The sequence below is a fragment of the Lynx canadensis genome, chromosome F1, assembly GCF_007474595.2.
Source record: "Lynx canadensis isolate LIC74 chromosome F1, mLynCan4.pri.v2, whole genome shotgun sequence".
Taxonomy (NCBI): Eukaryota; Metazoa; Chordata; class Mammalia; order Carnivora; family Felidae; genus Lynx; species Lynx canadensis.
Genome location: NC_044319.2, coordinates 56,206,140 through 56,228,971, shown reverse-complemented (window position 1 = coordinate 56,228,971; position 22,832 = coordinate 56,206,140). Strand labels below are relative to the sequence as shown.

The following is a 22,832-nucleotide window of genomic DNA, read 5'->3' as shown; positions in this document are numbered from 1 at the left end:
CCACCATGTCTGCAGTTACTTCCTCCTGGAAGTAACTTCCTCCTTCCTACTAGAGTCTTGAACCCCTCAAAGTCATGGTTTCAATCAACTTCTAAGCTCCTCTTCATGTTGATATTTTGACCTCTTCCCATGAATCGCAAATGTTCTTAATGGCATCTAGAAGGGTGAATTTTTTCCAGAATGTTTTCAATTTACTTTGCCCAGATCCATCAGAGGAATCACTACCTGGGGCAGCTACAAACTTACCAAATACGTTTCTTAAATAATGCGATTTGAAAGTCTAAAGTACTCCCTGATTCATGGGCTGCAGAATGGATAACGTTTTAGCAGGCCTCAAAACATTAACCTCATTGAATATCTCCCACAGTGTTCTTTGGTGACCAGGTGCATTGACAATGTGTAGTCATATTTTGAAAGTTATTATTTGTTTCTAAGCAATAGGTTTCAACAGTAGTTCTAAATAAACTATTCAGTAAACCATGTGCTGTCATCCAGGCTTTGTTGTTCCATTTAGAGAGCATAGAACAGATTTAGCATAATTCTTTTTTTTTTTTTTAATGTTTATTTATTTTTGAGAGAAAAAGGGAGAGGACAGGTATGAGTGGGGGAGGGGCAGAGAGAGAAGGAGACACAGAATGCAAAGGAGGCTCCAGGCTCTGAGCTGTTAGTGCAGAGCCTGACGTAGGGTTTAAATCCACAAACTGTGAAATTATGACCTGAGCCAAAGTCAGACGCTTAACCGACTGAGCCACCCAGGCTAATGTAATTCTTAAGGGCCCTAGAATGTTCAGAATGTTAAATGAGCACTGGCTTCAACTTCAAGTCACCAGCTGCATTAGCCCCTAACAAGAGAGTCAGCCTGTCCTTTGGAGCTTTGAAGCCAGGCATTGACTTCTCCTTCTAGCTATGAAAGTTCTAGATGGCTTCTTCTTCCAATAGAAGGCTATTTTGTCTAAATTGAAAGTCTGTTGTTTAGTATAGCCACCTTCATGAATTATGTTAGCTACATCTTCTGGATAACTTGCTACAGCTTCTACACTAACACTCACTGCTTCACCTTGAACTTTTATGTTACAAGGATGGCTTCTTTTCTTAAATCTTATAAGCCAATTTCTGCTAACTTCAGAATTCTCTTTTTCAGCTTCTTCACCTCTCTTAGCCTTCATAGAATTCAAGAGATTTAAGGCCTTTCTCTGAATTAGGTTTTGAGTTAAGGGAATGTTGTGGCTAGTTTGGTCTACTCAGACCACTGAAACTTTCCCTATATCAGCAATAAGGCTGTTTCATTTTCTCATCACTTGCATGTTCATTGGAGTAGCACTTTTAAGTTCCTTCAAAGACTTTTCCTTTGCACTCACAACTTGGCTGTTTGGTGCAAGAGAACTAGCTTTTGGCCTGTCTTGGCTTTCAACATGCCTTCCTCACTAAGCTTATCATTTCTAGCTTTTGATTGAAAGTGAGAGACATGTGACTCTTCATTTCACTTAAACACTCAGAGGCCATTATAGGGTTACTAATTGGCCTAATTTCAGTATTGTGTCTCAGGGAATAGGGAGGGTGAAGTAGAAGGAGAGAGGTGGGCGAACATGGTTCTGTTTGTCACTTCTTAACTGGACAGTTTGGTCACTGATTTTGCGACTTTATTTCTTTCTAAAATAAGCACTTTAAGACTATAACTTTATCTCAAGATACCAGTTTTGCTGCATCCTATGTTTTGATATTTTTATTCTTATCCACTTCTAAGTATTTCATAATTTCCATTATAATTTCTTTTTTTGGCTGAGTCATTTTCAAATGTACTTAAAAAAATTTACAGACATATGGGGTTTTAAAGACTTATCCTTTATTTACTGAGTTCTAACTTATCGGAATCAGAACTGTGGTCAGAGAATGCTTTCTTTTTTATATTGATCCTTCGAAATTTATTGAGACTTGTTTTACAGCCGAGGATGTGCCCCAGACCCCATCCTCTCCCTGTATGGAAACATTTTTAAGATGGGAGACCAGCCCTATCTCCCACTCTAGAAACAGTAGGGGCCCTTATTTACTCTTTGGTAAAATAAGGGTGTGTATCTTAAGCTTAGCTAATAAGATTCCCTTGTCTTTGGCTCTGAATGATGTGGGAATGGGGTCAGTTAGAGATCTTCCCCAGCCAGTAGGGAGGAGTTGGGAACCCAATGGTATGGCAGTAAGAATCCAATACCAGCGATATCAGTACCTGTGTCCTTTGCTCTTATAACTGGTGTCCCTTGGTTTTCTGCCAGAGACTCATTCTTCACTCTTTTGGTTGATTTTCTACGTTAATGCTGTCTTGCCAATAACTTAGTTATTTAGTTAATTTAACTAAAGTCAATCTCTATTGCTTACAGCTGAGAACCCTGACAACTATAAAAAGTTAATACTTCTGAGGCAATTACAGTACATTAATTTTTGTTTTATTTCACATAGTCTTACAACTCCCTCCCCAGTAGGTATTATTTATTCTCCTCATATAGCAGATAAAGAGACTCAGGCGTTGGGAGTTTAAACAGCTTGCCCAATGCCACACAGCTTGTAAATGGTGGAGCCAGGGTGCAAGCCAGCTCTGCCCAATTCTTGACCTGCTATTCGTAACCCTTCCATATATTCAATAGGTAACTTGTAAGATTCTTTTCCTGAATCTAACCTTCAGTAAACTGGAAGCATCAATATAGTTTGCCAAGTCTAATCAAGGAGTAGCTTAGGTACTGAGAGGTCAAAGACTAGATGCTACAAATATTCAGACAATCTTAAATTTTAATTGGCAAAAAGTACTTTTTCAGGCTTTTTATTTAATACATTCTGTGAGATGAATTTTTAGAGTGTGACCTTCTCCTCCCCACCTACCCCCCTCTCCCCTTCCCCAACTCTGCAAATTTGCCACACGTGCCTTGGCAGCATTAACAAGCATCACACAGAGGGACTGGTGACTTAACATACTTCATCATCTCCCTGGCCTAACAGAGGGGTCCTTTTAGGTCATGGGCCACTTTTCCTCCTGTAGGTTTATTGACAGTTTGTGTGTTCATGCTCATTAAGTAACTTCTAGCAACCTTGGCTAAATAAATTGGTAAAAGGCTGAACTCATAGTCAACATTGCTTCATAACACACACATGCAGAGCTCATAATATATGTGACAGTTGTCTCACTTAAATCACCCAATTAATTTTTTATAGTCTTGTATAAATATAATAAAGTAGCTATAGAAATGAAAGATGTTTTCAAGTTAAATTTGACTCCACTGAACTCATAGAATCAGAGTTAGCTTATATTTTATTTTAGGTGATTTTACAGAAAGTTGTTTTAAGGGCAAAATATTCTTAAAAGATTGAAGTTATTTCTACTCCCATTTTTTTTAATTTGCTTTCATGAAAAGCCTACTGACTTTATAATCCATTAATTTGCAGTGGAAAACTGCTCTTTTGTTGATGTAGAAAGTTTACTCTACCAATAATGCACATGTGTGTATATAGCTCTTAACCTCATCTTAAATATGTTTGGTGTCAAATCACAAATTACCAGCATTTAAAGTTATTTCTTGGCCTTTCCACTAGCAGAATACTTCAGTGCCTTAAGTGGTACACTCACAGTTAAGTAGAATAAGGCTGTGCGGACCCATAACAAGAAGTAATGTAGGTAAGTGCTAATTATTGGCATTCATGTCTCTTCTTGCCAATGGAGATGAGACATAGTCTGTGCCACAGAAATTCAAATTCTATTAGAAGACGGAAATAAACAGAGTCCCACAAATAGTATCCAGGTGCACAAATCAAATTAAACTCTTCTCCGTAATCAGGAATGGTTTTATTCTTTTTCTTTTTTTTTTCTTTTCTTTCTTCTTTCTTTCTTTCTTCCTTTCTTTCTTTCTTTCTTTTTTTTTTGAAATAAGTAAGAGATTATAGGGCTCAGAGAGAACTGTTAATTTCAGCTGTCACATACCAGTTAAATTATTCTAGTAAAAATACTAGTGTTTTTCACATGACTTAGAAAGCCATGAAAATACACGAAGCCACAAAATACAAATCTGTAGAAATAGAAGTGTCACAGAAGTGACCTAGGGAAATCCATTTTGGGATGAAAACCAAGAACTCCTCATTCTGACTGTTTCTGTTGTTATTTTCTCAGACACTAGAGACAATTTGTGTGATTTGACTGTAGTGTGGCTTATGTATCTTAATTAAATGTATAGGAAATGAAGTAGAAAAGGAGATATGCAAAAAAGGGATTTTTGTTCATTAAACATGGCCTCTGAAGGGACTCTGATTGCTTAAGCATTATTTTACTCTGATTTAGACTTTGGTTATAGCAGATGAATTAAACAATAGATTGGCTGTTCTTTGGCTAATGTCAGCAGCCAAGTTAATCAAACTGAAGGAGGAGTAGCAAAGATTTCTGATATATTCATAGGAAAATAAGAAAAGAGAAGAAACAAGAAGAAAGGTACAAGTATCTACCTAATTTGTTTCATGATTCAAGCGGAGTACATTGATCTGATATATTATGTGGCATATTTATAACTAAACCCCCCAAATTAGCAAATGGTGGACCTCCATCTCCAATGTTTTTTCCATGTTTCATCTTCTTTCCACCACATGCCACTGATAATCCACGTGACTGAACTGGGTGACTTGATTAGCAAAATGTGCCTCTTCTCTGAGTTTTCTTTAACTTTCTCAAAAACCTACCATTTATTCAAAATTACTGCTTCTTAATTAATGCTAAATAAAAGTAATGTTCTCGGAGCAATCAGAAATTTAAAAATAATTTTATCTCATGACACCTGGGTGGCTTAGTCAGTTAAGTGTCCACCTCTTGATATCAGCTCAGGTCATGATCTCACAGTCGTGGGATTGAGCCATGCTCAGTGTGGAGCCTGCCTAGGATTCTCTCTCCCCCTTTTTCTGGTCCTCCCCCACTTGCACTCCTGTGCGCTCACTCTCAAAAATAAATCATTTAAAAATAACTCTATCTCTACATTTCCTTCTTCCTTCTGCTGTTATTATTTTTTAAGTTTTAATGTTTTGGTGGTACAACTGGTTATTTCAAAAACATTTTTCTCTAAGATTTAATCATACCTTATAGCTGAAAGATATATTAAGGTATAATAATGTTTATTTTCTTCAACCACCAATACTTTACATAAACCTCCAGATAACTTAAAAACCTGATGTTCATTTGAATTCTTATTTTGAGACATACACAGCATGGGCTAGTTTATCAGAATATTTACTGCATTAACATTCTCTTTCTCTACATTCTCTTCCCTGGGATTACACTGAGATCATTGCCCTCAAGCCCTGTCTTCCATATTCTAAGAGGATACTGGCAATGGCACAGATAATGAGATTCTTTTAGGGCTCTTTGTGTTTCCTCTATGGATTGGCTGCAGATAGAAGGTTCTTAGGAGAAATTACTGAAAGGAAGGACCACTTTTCTTACATTAATATTTAACTTAAGAAGTTTAGCAATAAAATGTATAAGTCCATACTTCTGGATCAGATAATGAGCTGATGGATCTCTCTCTCTCTCTCTCTCTCTTCCCCTCCCCCCTCCCTCCCTATCTCTCTCTATGTGTGTACATTTATGTGTGTATATACACATTTATATTGAAATCTATAATGTAGATTAATATAACTTTAATATATTAAATATATAGTATAAGTAAAATAAATATATATTTATATTTGAATATATATTCCAATATAGAGGGTGTATGTATCCTTCAAATAGTATACATAAGCAAATTTTATTTACATGCATCTGTTTTTTTCACTTTTGAAAAAGTGTAAATTATGGTATTCTTTTAGCCTTTCAGATTAATTCTTTTTATGTTTCTAGGCCCTAGGGACACAGCAGCAGCAAAAACAACAACAACAAAAACCCAAAAACTAAAAAAAAATACTCAAACAAAGGAACAAAAAAAAACCCCAAGAAACCAAACTTGTCCTTCTAGAATCTATGTATATTCTGTAAGAGGGCAGACAATAAACACATAACCAGGTATATGGATACTGCTGTGTCAGTTGCTGATAAGTACTATGAAAGGAAGAAATAAATTACTTACTAAAGATAAGTGAGAGAATATAACTCTAAGATATTAAGAAATGGTTTAATAGAATACTTTGAAAGATATTAATAAGTATGGTCATAGTTCTCTAAATATAATATTAAAATAGTTGAAGAAGAAATAGTAATCTGATATAATGGCAGATCATAGATGCTGATGAAACAAAGAATAGTTGAAAAATAAAATGGGACTACCTGAAATAAAAATATAGTGATTGCAAAAACAATACCTTCCATGGATATGTAAAACTGAATATAACTGAAGAAAGAATTAGTAACTATAGTTCTGAAGAAATCACTTGGAATGAAGCATAGATATCAATGATTTAAATGACGAAGAAGTTAGAGAAGGGCGCCTTAGTGATTCAGTTGGTTAAGTGACTGACTTCAACTCAGGTCATGATCTCATTGTTCATAAGTCTGAGCCCTGCATTGGGCTCTGTGCTGACAGCTCAGAGCCTGGAGCCTGATTTGGATTCTGTGTCTCCCTCTCTCTCTGTCCCTCCCCGGACTCTCTCACACACACTCTCTCTCTCTCAAAAATAAATAAACATTTATCATATGTTTTCACTCATATGTGGAACTTGAGAAACTTAAGACCAGGGGGAAAGGGAAGGGGAAAAATAGTTTCAAAGAGAGAGGGAGGGAGGTAAACCGTAAGAGACTCTTAAATACAGAGAACAAACTGAAGGTTGATGGGGGGGTGGGCGAGAGGGGAAGATGGGTGATGGGCATTGAGGAGGGTACTTGTTGGGATGAGCACTGGCTGTTGTATGTAAGTGATGAACCACGGGAATCTACCCTGAAAACCAAGAGCACACTGTATATGCTGTATGTTAGCCAACCTGACAATAAATTATATTTTAAAAACAAACAAACAAACATTTAAAAATTAAAAAAAAGAAGGTAAGAGACATGGGAAATAGCATGATAAGCTGCAAGATACTTTTATTAGGAAGAACTTGCATGGGACAGAGATAAAGAGAACTTGGGGAGTGACAATCTTCAAGAAATAAAGACAAAATTATTTAGAATTGAAGAAAGACTTTAATTCTCAGGTTGCAGAAGCATACTATTTCCCAAGTAGGACAAACAAAACCAATTTACATAGAGACATAGCATAGTTTAATTTTGTGTAGAATATCAACTTAAAAGATAAAATCTTAAAAAACAACAAAAAAGGAAAATAAAGTTATCAATTAGAATGATGACAACTTCTCATAAGTAATAAGAGGAGCAAAAAGACAGTGGAAAGATATTTTTTAAATTCTGAGGGAAACAAAATGTTAACCTGGAGCTCTCTATATATCCAATTAAATAATTATTATTCAAGAGTAAAAGGGAATAAAAGAGAAAAATTCTCAGATAAAGAATGAGTAAGCTTGCAACTCACAGAGATTTGTTAAAAGATCTTCTCCATTAGTACCATCAAGATTAAGCCCAAAGAAAAAGAATGCAATACAAGAAGCAGTGGTGAGTTTATAAGTTTATAAACAAGTGGATGAATATAAATATGCTTGACTGTGAAACACTTAAAATTATAGTGATTATTTTGAGGGTTTTAAAAACAAGTTAGAGAAGCAATTGACAAAATTCAGCACTCTTTCATGATAAAAACATTCAACAAAGGAGGAACAGAAATGAACTTCCTCAACCTGGTAAAGGGTGTCAATGAAAACCTCAGCTAACATTATGCTTGATGGTGAAACTCTGAAAGCTTTCCTCTAGAGATCAGGAATAAGACAAGGATGTCCACTCTCACCACTTCTATTTAGCACAGTGCTGGAGGTTCTAGCCATGGCAATTAGGAAAGAAAAAAGAAATAAAAGGCACTCAGATGGGAAAGGAAGAAGTAAAACTGTCTCTATTTGCAAATGACACTAGCTTGTATATAGAAAACACCATTAAATCTGGAATATGCTATTAGAGTTTAATAAACAAGTTCAGCAAAACTGCAGGGTTTAAGATCAATAAACAAAAATCAATTTGTATTTTTATACAATAGGAATGATCAATCCAAATATGAATTTTTTAAAAATTTGCATTACAATCGGGGCGCCTGGGTGGCACAGTCGGTTAAGCGTCCGACTTCAGCCAGGTCACGATCTCGCGGTCCGTGAGTTCGAGCCCCGCGTCGGGCTCTGGCCTGATGGCTCGGAGCCTGGAGCCTGTTTCCGATTCTGTGTCTCCCTCTCTCTCTGCCCCTCCCCCGTTCATGCTCTGTCTCTCTCTGTCCCAAAAATAAATAAACGTTGAAAAAAAAAAATTTAAAAAAAAAATTTGCATTACAAAGAGCATAAATAAACAAAAGAAGGATATAATTTACATTCAGAAAACTATAAAAGAAGTTAAAAAAAACCACCTAAATAAATGGTAAGACATTCCATGCTCATGGGTTGGAGGACAATGGTTTTTAGATAACAATACTTTCAAAATGACCTATATCTGGAGTGAATGCAATCCATGTCAAACTCCCATCTGGCTTCTTTACAAAAAATTGACAAGTTATCCTAAAATTCATATGGAAATTGAAGTGACCCAGAATAGTCAAAACAATCTTGAAAAAGAACAACATAGTAGGAGGACTCACACTTCCCAGTTTCAAAATTTACTTTAATATAAAGTAATGTTAATCAAGAGAGTGTGGTATTAACATAAGGATAGACATATAGATAAATGGAATTGAGTGAAAAGTAAAATAAAACCATTAAACTATGTATTTATGGTCAACTAATTTCCATATAGGATCTCAAGACCATTCAATGTATGTAAAAGTCTTTTCAACAAATGATAATAACTGGATAGCTACATGCAAAAGAATGGATTTAGACCCTCACCTCACATTGTATATACAAATTAATTCAAAATGGATCAAAGATCTAAATTAGAAGCTAAAACTATAAAACTCATAGAAGGAAATAAAGAGGTAAATCTTATCTTCATATTTGACAGTGAATGCTTAGATATGACACAAAAGCACAAGAAACAAAATTAAAAATAAGTGAATTTGTTTTCATCAAAATTAAAAACTTTTGTTTTAAGCATACTACCAAGAAAGTGAGAAAACAATCCACAATACGGGGAAAACATTTGCAAATCATATATTTAATGAAGACCTTGTATGTAGAATTTATAAAGACATTTTCAAAATGAATTATAGAAACATAATCCAATTAAAATGGGTAAAGGGTAGAGATTTCTTCAAAGAAGATATACAAATGACTAATAAGTACCGGAAAAAGATGCTCAAAAATATTGTTTATTTTGGAAATGCAAATCAAAACCAAAACGAGCTACTACTTCACATCTATTCGGAGACTGCAATCAAAAGGGCAGATAATTTCAAGTGTTAGGATGTGGTAGGAATGCAAACTGCTAATTTGTAAAATGTAATGTAGATGTAAATGTAAATTGAGGGTGTAAAATGGTTTGCCTGCTCTTGAGAATATTGTTTGTTTTGTTTCTTAAATTCCACATATGAATGCAATCATACTGTATTTGTCTTTCTCTGAGGGACTTATTTCACTTAACATAATACTCTCTAGCTCCATCCATGTCATTGCAAATGGCACCATTGCATTCTTTTTCATGGCTGAGTGATAGTCCATAATGTGTGTGTGTGTGTGTGTGTGTATGTATATAATATATTTATATATAATTATCCAAACCTTGGTTTAGGAGTATAATTTATTCCAGAATCATGCTTGTATTTGTGTGTATTTGCACTTGTATACCAAAGTGAATTTCCCCATAAGAAATCATGAAAACTCAGATGATTCATTGCACAACCCAAAAATATTCATATAAAAATGATTACAATACAATAATACAAAATAATAAAGAAGATACAAAATATAAAGAAAAATAAACAAATTAACCTGAATTTACCTTTGGAAATCTTTGTGGCTGGTGTGAGGGAGACAAGAGAGGAGGGTCATTGTGTAGGATCGCTTCCACTATCACTAGTGGAATCACTGCTATCTATTGGCTCAATGGAATTTTGTACTTTTCGTGTAACTTTAACAAGGAACCTATCCAATAACCTATAATGAAGCAAAGCATTCCTAAGCTTACTTTTGTATGGAAAAACAAAGGACTGTCAGTAAAGTGGCAAAAAACACACTAGTGCCAGTTGTGGGCACCTTCCAACATTCTGAAAAATCACTGATTTATGTCAAACACTGTGGCCTGAGACCTAGAATCAGACCATGGGAGATGATCATCCACAATCATGCAGCGAGTGAGAGAGAGAGAGAGAGAGAGAGAGAGAGAGAGAGAGAGAGAAGTACCATTGGCTCAGATGTGATCATGTAATGTTTGGCATTACATACTACTCATATTGCAAGACATTGCTTGTTTATCAAGTTAAAATTTATTAGAAATGTTTGCTCGTCTTATGGAACATTCACAGAACAAGTTATTTGCAATCCATTAATCAGTCTGTGGACACTTGCACTGTTTCCAGGAATGGGAGAAGATATTTGCAAGTGACATATCTAATAAAAGGTTGTTATCCAAAAAATATAAAGAACTTATAAAATTCAGTACCCCCAAAATAAATAACACAATTAAAAGATGGGCAGAAGACATGAATAGACATTTTTCCAAAGAAGATATACGTATGGCTAACAGACACATGAAAAGATGCTCAATATCACTCCTAGTCAAGGAAATACAAATCAAAACTATGATGAGATATCACCTCACCCCTGTCAGAATGACTAAAATCAGCAACACACGAAACAGCAGGTGTTGGTGAGGATGTGAAGAAAGGGGAACCTTGTTGCACTGTTGGTAGGAATGCAAACATCCGCAGCCACTCTGGAGAACAGTATAGAGGTCCTCAAAAAGTTAAAAATAGAACTACCCTACAATCCAGCAATTGCACTACTAGGTGTTTACCCAAAGAATTAAATACCATAAACATGGAAGACTTAGGGGGAAAGATTTTGTAAAAGATTAAATATTTTTTGTATTGTTCAAGAAAATTAATATTAATGTAGACTTAATTTAAGCATGCATGTGAAAATTTTGAGAGCGACAACTAAAAAATGGAAACAATATTTAACATAAACCATTAGCAGGAGGAAAGAAAATGACTAAAATTGAATTAGTAGAGGTAGAAAAGAGAAAATAAAAAGCAAAGAAAAAGAACATACATCCAAAATATAAGTGAGTACAAAACATGTAAATCATCTAAACTTGCCTTTTAAAAATGTTGATTTTGAATGAATAACAAAAAATATTTTCTAAAGGAGACATTTCTAAAGCATAATGGTGTAGAAAATCTGAAGGTAGAAAGATACAAAGAGAATCTCTCAGGTAAATGTTCATTAAAAGAGAGCTGGTGTAGCAATATAAATATCAGACAAAATAAATAGACTTGCAAGCTTAAAGCATTCTCTTTCATCACTTAGTGTTAAAAGTGATGTTTCTCTAGGAAAATAGAATAATTTTCAATGTCAACACATCTAGAAAATAGTCTCAAAAATATAAATAAATAGGGGTGCCTGGGTGGCTCAGTCGGTTGAGTGTTCAACTCTTGTTTTTTTCTCACATTTCATGAGTTTGATCCCTGTGTTGGCTTCTGCGCTGGCAGCATGGAGCCTGCTTGGGATTCTCTCACCTTCTCTCTCTGCCTCCCCACCTCTCAAAAATAAATAAATATTTAAATATATAAATATATATATGTGTATATATATATATATATACACACACACACAAATAAGTAAAATATATTTTTATATATTTTATATTTATATGTTTTATATATACAGGTAAGACCATTAAAAGGAATATAGTAAGAAATTTTAACTCAACTTTCTCAGAAACTGATAGATAAACCAAATAAAAATTAGTAAAATTAGAACGTATTTGAACAACAACCTCAATCTAATGAACATATACGGAACCATGTATAATTTGGCAATGCACAGTCTTTTAAAGCAAACCTGGAAAGTTAAAATAAAAATTAAAAAACAAAACAAACTAAACATGTATTGGAACACAAGGGAAGTCTCCACAAATACCAGTCAGTATTTTAGTAGATGATGTTCATTGATCATCATGAAATAAAAATAGAAATCAATAAAAACACATAGCCTATTCCCTCCACCTGTGTTTAAACACTAGAAGACACAAGTCTAAACAATTTATGGGTGAAAATAAATCATAAGGGCAATTGTACAGTATTTAATACTGAATGCCAACAAACACACTTCGTGCTGCTAACGCAATGTATCAGTGGCCATTTTAACCTTAGGTATTTATGTTAGAAAAGAAGATGTACTGAAAATAAATTAAGATTAACTTCAAGTATAAAAAACAAGAATTAAAATGGGGTAAATTCCCATAAAGTAGAAAGAAAGTGAAAACACTCTATTTGATTAGATTATTGACATCAATAGCTACTCAGATAATTTAGGCAATAACAGAGGATATATATACTGACCTTGGTCATTTTCCATTCCTCCTCAATCTTCCTTATCACCCACAGGGGAAAGAAATCATACTTCATGGTGGATATTACATGTAGAAAAATAAAACAAGCATAAAATGACAAAACTATTGCCCAAAGTCAAGAGGGTAATACCAGAAATTGATGCTGTTACTGCTATCAATACCATGACAATTACTTCGGTCTTTAAAAATTGGGCTTAAGATTGATTGATTGACTTGTAAAAAGACCAGTTTGTTTAGTGCATCGTAATGGGCAACAATATTCGAAATAGTATAAATAATTATGCTGAGGAAAGACAAACATCCTGTTATGTGAGGCACAACTCAGCACAGCTTGTAATAAGCTTTGTTTAGCGTTTATAAAATCTATGACAATCTTTACATAGAATGTATTAAATAATTTAAATAATTGTTATAATACTGACTTTAGTAACTGAAGGTGATATTAAAGACCTAGTACAAATTATCCTTGCTCTTTTACTGACCCTTATTTAACTTATTATCCATTTACATTTTAGTTTATCATACACGCCATGTTTATCAATAATAAAACTGCTTTAAAATACTGCAATTTGGACTTTTCTTTCCCTTTTTTGGTACTTTTTCACAAACACACTTTGTGACATATGTGAATGAGAGTTTACTATGCTTTAAATAATTCTTAGCTCTTCAAATAAATAAAACATATCATTTATCTGGAAGATAGCTGATATTGTTTCTTTAAATTATTTGGCTATTTCCTATATGTTATACTATGCTTAAGATCATGGGATTTGGGCTTAGAAGACTTGTATCCTATTTCAATACCTTACTAGCTCTGTGATCCCAAGAAAGAAAAAAAAATCTGTGAACCATTGTTTTTGGTCTATAAAACAGGACTCATACCTCACAGGATTATAATAAGAATTAAATTAGATTAATTACATGAAAGTCACTTGTGAACTGTCAAGTAGTTTGTAATATTGTCATTATTGTCTAGATATTTGATAGGCTTAACTTGTTTTCGTCTATGTATTTACTGAGGAAAGACAGCATTTTATTGTCACTGGTCCTAAAAACCAACAGGATATGGAAATCCCAGAACAGAAAATTAAACAGCAACTTCTATTTTTGCTCCCCTAACTTCATTCTGTGATTCCCAAGATGATTTGAGGGAAAATGCCAGAAACAGATCCAGAAACTGCCCAGGAGACACGCTATAAACGCGAAACAAAACCAGGTTTATGTCAGAGCAGGTGATCGAAAAATTGGACAAGCTAAGGTTGGAAAAGTCTGCGATCCCAGATGGTCTCCATCCAAGGAGCACTGTGCACAGGGTGATAAGTGACTTGGGGGAAGCTGTGGCCTGCATGTGTGAGTCATCTCTGAAAACCAAGGGCGCACAGGTGGCTGGTTCTGTATTGAATACTCTACCTGTCTTTGTAATAGTGCCTGCAGCTCCGCACTGCCTTGCATCAGGGCTTCTTGACAAGCTTTGCAGACACACCACTGCAGCTTTTAGAGGAGATGTGAAACCCATTTTGGAGAGAGAAATCTTAGAATTTCCTGATAGAGAAAATGAGGGTCGCACACTGGGTTGGAATAGAACAAAGACATTCTGATAGTCTTCTCTGAGTGAATATGGTGTGTGACTTGTTTTTTTTTATTTTTTATTAAAACCAGTCTCTTTAAATTTGGGTTAGAAATTAAACATTTACAAAGCGCTTACTATGTGTGAGACAATATGCAAAGCATGAGGAATACACAGAAATGAGTATAGACTAGTTCCTACGTAAAAGGAACTTGTATTTAAGGGATACAAAGGCATCCATTCATAACTTGCAAAAAAATGTAAGTATTGTAATAGTGGCATAAATAAATGTTACGTGAGCATAAGAGACAGTAATTTTGGCAGAGTAATTGTGGAAAGCTTCATGGAATAAATGGCAATAGAGCAGTTAATTGGATTTTTATAGAAGTATAAGGAGAAAGAAAGCAGTGCAGATGGAAGGAATAGCTTAAATAAATATGGATTTCTGTGAAAGTTTATGACAGATTTGTAAATTAGCCAATCATCTGGGATTAGCAAATAGTCTGGATTGACTAGATTATAAAGCATATGTGTATGGCTGTGTGGATGAGTAGGAAGATTAAGAGACAAGAATGATTATGGAAAATAAGGTTGGAAGGGTAGATTGGGATTGTGAAGAACTTGAAGCTGGAAAGGAATTTGTTTTCTACTCCATGGAAAATGGAGCAGGGATAGGGGACAGGTAATGAATGTGATCATTCTAGTGGAAATGCCAGTGAATTAAGGAGGGAGGGACAGAAACAGAGAGGGCAGTTGAATAGATATTATAACGAATCAGTGGAAAGATGGGGCTTGAAAGAAGATGGAGTCAGGTGTTTTAGCCATAAGATATATCTTATCTCTGATTAAATCCTGAAGTTGGAGAAGAAGAAAGTTGAAGATGGCTCCAAGACCTTTAGCTGGTAACTGAGCGGATAATTAATTCTATTAACTAAGAAAAGATACAAACATGGATAAGAGGTCTCAGATGAGAAGGAAAACATTAACTTAGCTTTTGATATTTTAAGTTGCATGTGCACCTTTAAAAAGAAGACTAATATGAATTCAGAAATCTGGATTTGGATAGACAAGACTCATTTTCCTCTAAGATTGGTAGGTCCTCGGGTAAGAGTGAAAACGGAAGACCACACTCCATATGTTAAATATTTAAAAGTTATAAATCAAGCCACAAACTGTTAAACATAGTTTACCCACATAACTACCTTGTGACAAAATTGCCTTGATGGCTAGGCTTGCGTTAGGATTTTCTGTGCTAAAATGTGGTGGCTGTGGCTTAGGAAGAGCCTCCATACCTGTTTCTTGCCACCCTGGCCCTATCCATATAGCCTGGGCTTCAGGTGCACTTCTGGGAAGCTCCAGCTTGTAAGCTTAAGCCCTGTCCACACCCTCACTGCCTACATCCCCCTTCTCACAAACAACCATTCCTTGGCCATCCCTAGTACCTTGGGATACATCAGAAATGCAGGCCCAAATTCAAGAAGGCACTCAGGTTCTGGAGGCAGATTCAGCCAGATTTAGGTAGGAATTTTGTGGTGCTGAGTACTCAGAGTGTAGTTTAAATGGAAGGGCGCAGGCTCCAGGTGAGCACATCCTACTGGGCCTGCAGACTACTCATCCTGTAAAGGACAGAGCAGGTATCTAAAGTCTGAAGTCCAGAAGAGGGCTCCTCTTGCCCTGGTCTAAAGGCAGTGATGCGAAGACAGTTCTAGGAAAGTTGATTTGGAGTCTAACACGTTGCAGAGAGCACCTGAAACTTGGAAGACGGGGAGATGGGGCAGCAGAACCTCGTTTAAGGGGTAAATAGTAGAGAAACTGAAGATGGAGCTGAGAGGAAAGGATAGAAAGGTAACATCTGCACTTGTACCCTTTCAAGACGTTTATCATAAGAACAGCAACTGGATGAAAAGCTTACAAAGGATGAAAAATTGAGGAAAGTTTGTAATTATTTAAAAAAAAAATTTTATAAGAGTAGTAGAGGCCAGTTTTTCTTGTTAAAGTGTCTTGTTGTAATTGTCAAAGATCACCAAAATGAGACTCAAGGTCAAACACATAGTGCCACTTAGAACAAGGAGTTTAACTGATTGAGCCTAGATTTGTAAACACAGTGACAGTAAAAATATAAATGAGGCCAGATACATTCATAAAATTTTTTATGAAAAAAAAAAGGCTGTACTAATTACCATTTATGCTAGCTTTAATGAATTGTTTGGAAATAGAAGAGTTTTTAGTAAAGATTTGTTTTAATGTTTATTTATTTTTGAAAGAGAGAGAGATAGTGTGAGCAGGGGAGGGGCAGAGAGAGAGGGAAACACACAATCCAAAGCAGGCTCCAGGCTCTCAGCTGTCAGCACAGAGCCCAATGCGGGTCTTGAACTCACGAACTGTGAGATCACGACCTGAGCTAAAGTCAGATGTCCAACTGACTGAGCCACCCAGGCTCCCCGAAGAGAGAGTTTCTGTTACCAGGACGGGGTTTATGGTATTTCAGTCAATACCCTAGGGTTGATTTCTTAGCGTTACTTAGTCCAATTTTATATATGAATCAGGAATGGCCATGCCTCTGGGAAGGAAGGACAGAGCAAGCATACTCTCTGAGCCTGGTGCTCTGCTTAGAGAAGAACAGAAGAGTACAAATTACATCTCGACACGAGGCAGCTAGAGCCTCAACACATGGGGCAGACAGTACACAAATATGTAACTAGCAGAAGACACTGAAGAACCATCAATAGGAAATTTGAGAAAGAAAATAGATCATTGTAGCTGGGCTGGGAGTCCAAAGATCCTTGGATTTTCGCCTGTTTTTGCCCCTAGACTATTTGTAAGCCAGGATGAGACATTCAATTTACAGCCTTAGTTTCTTCATTTACCATGTTAGACTGTGGAGTTTCCTGCCCCGCAAAGCTCTGGAATCTCTTTCTTGGAAAGGTAAAAGAATCCCAATGCAGAAGGCAGTGCTGGATCGGAGGGTGAGAGCCCCAGGACTCAGCTGCCCACTTACACTTCTCTTCCCATTTCTGACTCTTTTTAAAAGGCTCCTAAGTGTCTCTATGTTGCACAGTTGGAAAATATTTGAACTAGATAATCTCCAAGTTCCATTCCAAATATAAAATCCTATGACTCTACTAAGTTAGGTGCAACTTTGCAGATGAGGTGGGGCTTGAGTGGGCCTTTGAAGCTGGGCTGTATATTTGGATTAGTGGCTAGGAAGAGTGAAGATATTTAAAACAGGAAGAGGAGCATAATAAAAGAAATAGTGAAAGGAATAATACTGGTTTCCTTGGCAGAGGATGTGTGGAATAATAAAGGGATTTTTCTAACTAAACTGTGGGGATTGTAAGGTAGATCAGTGGGAAATAAAATTTAAGTACAGGGTACTTGCTTTTCATATGAGAGAAATGTTATTCCTGGAGACTTTGTACAACTTAAAACTCCAATAATTCAAAACGAACTTTCCCAAAGGGGGAATGCATCTTTGGAACTTACTTACAAATTTATAATTATTTTAGTGTATATTTTCTTTGAAGTTACTTTTTACATCACTGAGGGCTCTTTCCTAATTTAATGTTGGTGGATTTTTTTTCCTCTGTGGTGCTTTATCCTATCTTACTGCTACTCAGTAGTTATTGGTTTTGGGCTTGTTTTCAGCATTAGCTTTAGCAGCACCATGTAATGAACTTGGACAGCATTGTGAAAAGATACAGAAAATGAGATTTGAAATGATAATAACAGTGCTTGCTTAGATTATGGAACCAAAAGTCACTCTTAGAAGTTCCGATGTAAGGAATCAAGAGTGGTTCTCATTATACTGACAAAGAAGGGTTTGTGTTTCTTTCCACTGGTGTTGTAGGTGATAGTGATAACAGAAACAGATTGCAATTAAGTCCGTTTTCAAATTATGCAATTCTGCAAGAATTAAATAAATTGGAATGTCTCCTCAGTTCCAAATTGGTATAAACATTTCCTTAATCCCACAATTTCAATTTTTTCATAATTTAGAATCTCATATGTATTGTGAAACTGGTCCGAGGGCAGGGGATGCATGCTTTTTATCCTTGTAATCCCTAACACATCTTCACAATAGCCTTTGAAGACATAGACATTCCAGTCAGCATTGGCTAAAGGAAGTGGGATTGTTCCACATGGCTCACCCTGGGAGGAGGTAAGATTACAGAGTGGATTTCCATAATTTAGATGCTCAGGACCTGGTTGCATGCTAAGCATAAAGGAAGCACTCAATAAATGCTTGTTGATTGCTGGATGGGGGGCTGGCATTTCTAATCATACCAGTTTCACCCATTGCTATGGCCTGCAAAGCTCTACGTGAGTCATTAGACACGCAGCGACTCGTGACTACGAATCCCTGAGCAGGATTCACGGAAGAAGTGTGTCTTGGACAGGGAGCCGAGGGAAGTTTGGTGCTCAGTTGGGCTGGGATGACATATGGGGGGAGAAAGCATACTGAGGCCGGGCTGCGTGTAGCCAAGAAGAAAGGTGAAGCAGAGTGTAGTAGCCTGCAGTTGGAAGCAAGCTGGGGACTAAAGCCCAAAGTGAGATAGCTTTGTCTAGGCAATGCCAAAAGTCTAGGTGAAGAGTGGAAAAATCAAATCAATCACTGAGATGCTTCAAAACATCCAGATGTGTGTTGTCATCAGGGCCATCACGGGGGGAGGAGGGGTGACGAGGGCAAACATCAATCTGCCCACACTCCCCTCCAATATTTCTGTTCAGTTGAAATCATACTGAAATGGAGTTTAAACTAGAAACGAGTCTATGACAGCTCTGAATAGTCAGCCTATAAGGAGCTGGTGGAAAGGTGGGAGCAGTTCCCACCCTTTGTCTTAATGGCCCTGAGAGCAATATCAGGGGCTTTGACTTGTTAGATTCTGGTGAGAGAATTGTATGTTAAAAATGATTGAACAGTTAATTTTTTGAAATAAATGTGTGTAATTTACTTTTAATCCTACTTTCTGAAAGAAATTAAAGACTTCTACCTAATACATCATGGCAGCGGAAGTATAAAAAGGCAGCTAGCTATAAATGAAATGAATGATCTGGAATAATTCAACATAGGTCTGTACAATGTCACATTTAAAAATAAATCCTAAGATAAAACTAGGGCAAAACAAGTGTACCATCAAAAATGAAGCCAAAGAGGGTTTTTTTGTTTGTTTTGTTTTTGTTTAGTTTTGTTTTATTTTGAGAGGATCTCTGTGACAAGTTTAGCTTCTTCCTAAGGCCAAAGTCTATGACTTACATACCCCTCATATTTCATAATAGAATGTTTTGTTTGGCCAAAATATGACTTTTGAATGCACAGTAGTAGAAAGGGGAAAGACCTTTGGCCTTTTGGTTTGACCACAAGAACAGTAGCAGTCAGAATTTATTTCCAGGTCAGACCTTAGATTCCCAAGACAAACTATCAAGCAAATAGTTCAATTGGGAATAGGGGTTAGGTGTTTAGATTAGGTTCAGAAACACTTGAGGATTATCTTTGAGGGAAGCAGACACAGAAAGCAGAAGATGAAGGCAAGGATGCTGACATTTGGAGCCCTAGGGTACAGGGGTCCCTAAGAGCTCAGTGGTGAGGTCCACAGGGATATGGACCATGTGGTCCATCACCATGAGAAAGGGAAGCTTAGGCTTAAGGGAGGACTTAATGTTCTTGACTTTGAGTATTGGATGCCTCTACCATTTTTATTCTTCCTCATCATCTGATGAGGAAAAAAGAAACTTACTCCAATTTTCTCATTCAAAAACATTTCTTCAGTGCTTTCCTTGCTCTGTGCCAGGCATTGTTCCAGGTGGTCGGGATACAACAGTGAACAAAACCAACTTCCTGGTTTATGGGGCTTACATTCTAGAGGAGAAGATAGGCTGCAAGCAACAAACAAGAAATAAAAATTTGTCTCATTTTTATAAATCCTCTGAAGAAAAATCAAGGAGAGTAAGAGAAGGGAGATTGTTGGGGTGTATTCCCAGAAAGATGGCCACTGAAATTAGGAATAGGTGGTTGAGTACAGGGGTACATACCATTCAGATTGTTTTCTGTAATCTCTTTATAGGAACCTATGGCCAATTTGACTTTTTAGGGATCTGAGGCATTTCTAGACACAGCAGGAAATAAAGGTATTATCTAATTAGAACCCTGTTTTGCATTGAATCAGAGCAAGAGGAAAGAGGAATTACTAGCTTTGTCGAGGTAGGTTGAAACAGAAATGGCAACTAATACTTTTCCTTTATTACTTAAACAAAATTGAGATACAGTGCACCCACCATAAATTTCATCTTTTAAAGGTGTACATTTCACTTTTTTAAAAGCATATCCATAAGGGTATGTAACTGTCATTCCCAGTTAATTCATTACCCCCAAAAGAAACTGTACAGTTAGCAGCCACACTGTGTTATCTCTTCCTTTCAGCCCCTTGGAAACTACTAATGTACTTTCTGTCATTATGGATTTACCTGTCCTGAGCAATTCACATAAATGGGACATACATTATGTGGTGTCCTATGTATGATTTCTTTCACTTAGCATGCCTTAAAGTTCATCCATGTTGTGGCATGTCCCAATGCTTCATTTCCATTTTTGGATTTTATTCCATCATAGATACACCATATTTTGTTTATCCATTCATCAGTTGATATACATCTGACTTGTTTCCACTCTTTACTTATTACGAATAATGGTGCTCTGAAAATTTGTGTACAAGTTTTTGTTGGACATATATCTAGGAGTGGAATTGCTGGGACATATGGTAACTCTATGTTTAACTTTTTGAGAAACAGCCAAACAGTTTTTCCAAAGCAGTTGCAACATTTACATTCCCACCAGTAAGTTTTGAAAACTGAAATTTCTTCACACCCTCCTCAACATTTGCTGCTGTGTATCTTTTGATTATTGCCTTCCTAGTGGGTGTCAAGTGGCACCGCATTGTGGTCTAGATTTGCATATTATTTTCGAATGACTAACGATGTTGAACATCATTTCAAGTGCTTATTTGTAAATTGTGTAACTGCTTTGGATAATTGTCTATTCAAATCCTTTGCCCATTTTTAAATTAGGTTAATTGCTTTTTTATTGTTGAGTTGTAAGATTTCTTTGTATATTTGGATACTAGATTCTTATCAGACACATGATTTCAAATATGATCTTCCATTCTCTGGATACTGCTGGTCAATTTTGATGCTTATTCAGGTCGGGGGATCTTTGTGGCCTATTACAGTAGAGTTTTAGCAATCCATTCTGATTAGCTGACTTTGGGTAGGTTCCTTCTTAGCTTTTTCTTGCACTTTGTGTCAGATAGGTTTACCTCTGGCTACTGGAGTTAGGTGTGTGAAATCCTCCTTTTGTGTTTATCCTATTATTAGCCTGAAGTATGAAGAACCTTGGAAGCCACCAAATTTAAATAAGAATGGTGGCATTAATCAGTGGAGTGCTTGAAAAGGTCAGGTGGAACACTGAGGAGCTAAGAAGGGAGATCCTGGAAAAGGGAGAAAGGAACAATAAAGACAAACACATTTCTCTCACAGTTTTACTTAGGATCCAGCTTTGACCTTTTTGACCTTTAGTGAAATGCACTATTCACTACTGTGCACTCAAGGTTACTTCCATGCCATATTTACAGTGTCACACAATATATGATATAGGGATTGTGCTAGATGTCTCTCTCTCTCTCTTTTTTAAAGAGAACTGAAAAAATGTAGTAATTTATTTAAAAGGTGAAAAAAAATATTTTTTTCAATAGCTGCAGAGAAGCCATCACTCCTTCCAGTTTTCTCATTTCAGATTAATAAAAGAGAGTGGGGGTATCCAAAGTAAAGTATATCTATAAATAAATCTGAAAAAAGTCATTGGATTCTTTAAGACGACTTTGTCTATAGTGTCATAGTTGAAAACAAAGTATAACAAAAATGAGGGGAAAAAAACATTTATCAAGCACTTCTAAAGTGCTTCAGTGTGTCCGTCCTATAAAGGGGACTCTGACCCTATACACTCTAGTTTAATCTATATCCCTATATTGTCAAACAAATCACCACCTCAATCCTCTGAGTAAAATAGTCAACCTGGTACTTAACTTTGTGCAAATAATACAGCTTCTGCTTGAGTGAATCATATAATTTTTTTTTAATTTTTTTTAACGTTTTTATTTTATTTTTGGGACAGAGAGAGACAGAGCATGAACGGGGGAGGGGCAGAGAGAGAGGGAGACACAGAATCAGAAGCAGGCTCCAGGCTCTGAGCCATCAGCCCAGAGCCCGACGCGGGGCTCGAACTCATGAACCGTGAGATCGTGACCTGAGCCGAAGTCGGACGCTCAACCGACTGAGCCACCCAGGCGCCCCAAATCATATAATTTTTAAAACCAAATATATTCTTAAGAAATCATTGTGTCCATAACAGGTACTCCAAAAACATAGGGAATGTTGTTAGTAGGTAAAGTGCTACCTTAAAGAAATGGTATTATTGAGGGAAAGAAAACTGTCTTCAATCAGAGCTTTCTTTTTTAAGGATAATGACAAGATTATACTAATTTCATAAAATGGATGAAAAAATCAAGGTGAAAAATGAAGGTTCTATAGTATTAACACAACAGAGACCTTCTTGATCCCTCTTGTTTGATAATGTCCCATAGCCAAGTACACTTTTCCAAAATGAACAAATCATTAGCCAGTTAAAAAAAATGAACTTTGGCACTTGGGAAAATTCATGGGGAGGTG

General features: G+C 36.2%; 2 long non-coding RNA genes across 2 annotated transcripts in view; both read left to right on the top strand.

Moving 5' to 3' along the window:
• LOC116737854 overlaps positions 1-22,832 on the top strand; it is a 90,488-nt gene that overhangs the window by 54,123 nt on the left and 13,533 nt on the right. The gene's annotated exons all lie outside the window — the stretch shown is intronic.
• Positions 1,479-22,325, top strand: LOC115505439. The gene is made up of 3 exons (XR_003966029.1): positions 1,479-1,557; positions 19,663-19,669; positions 22,315-22,325. It is a non-coding gene; the product is annotated as an uncharacterized LOC115505439 (long non-coding RNA).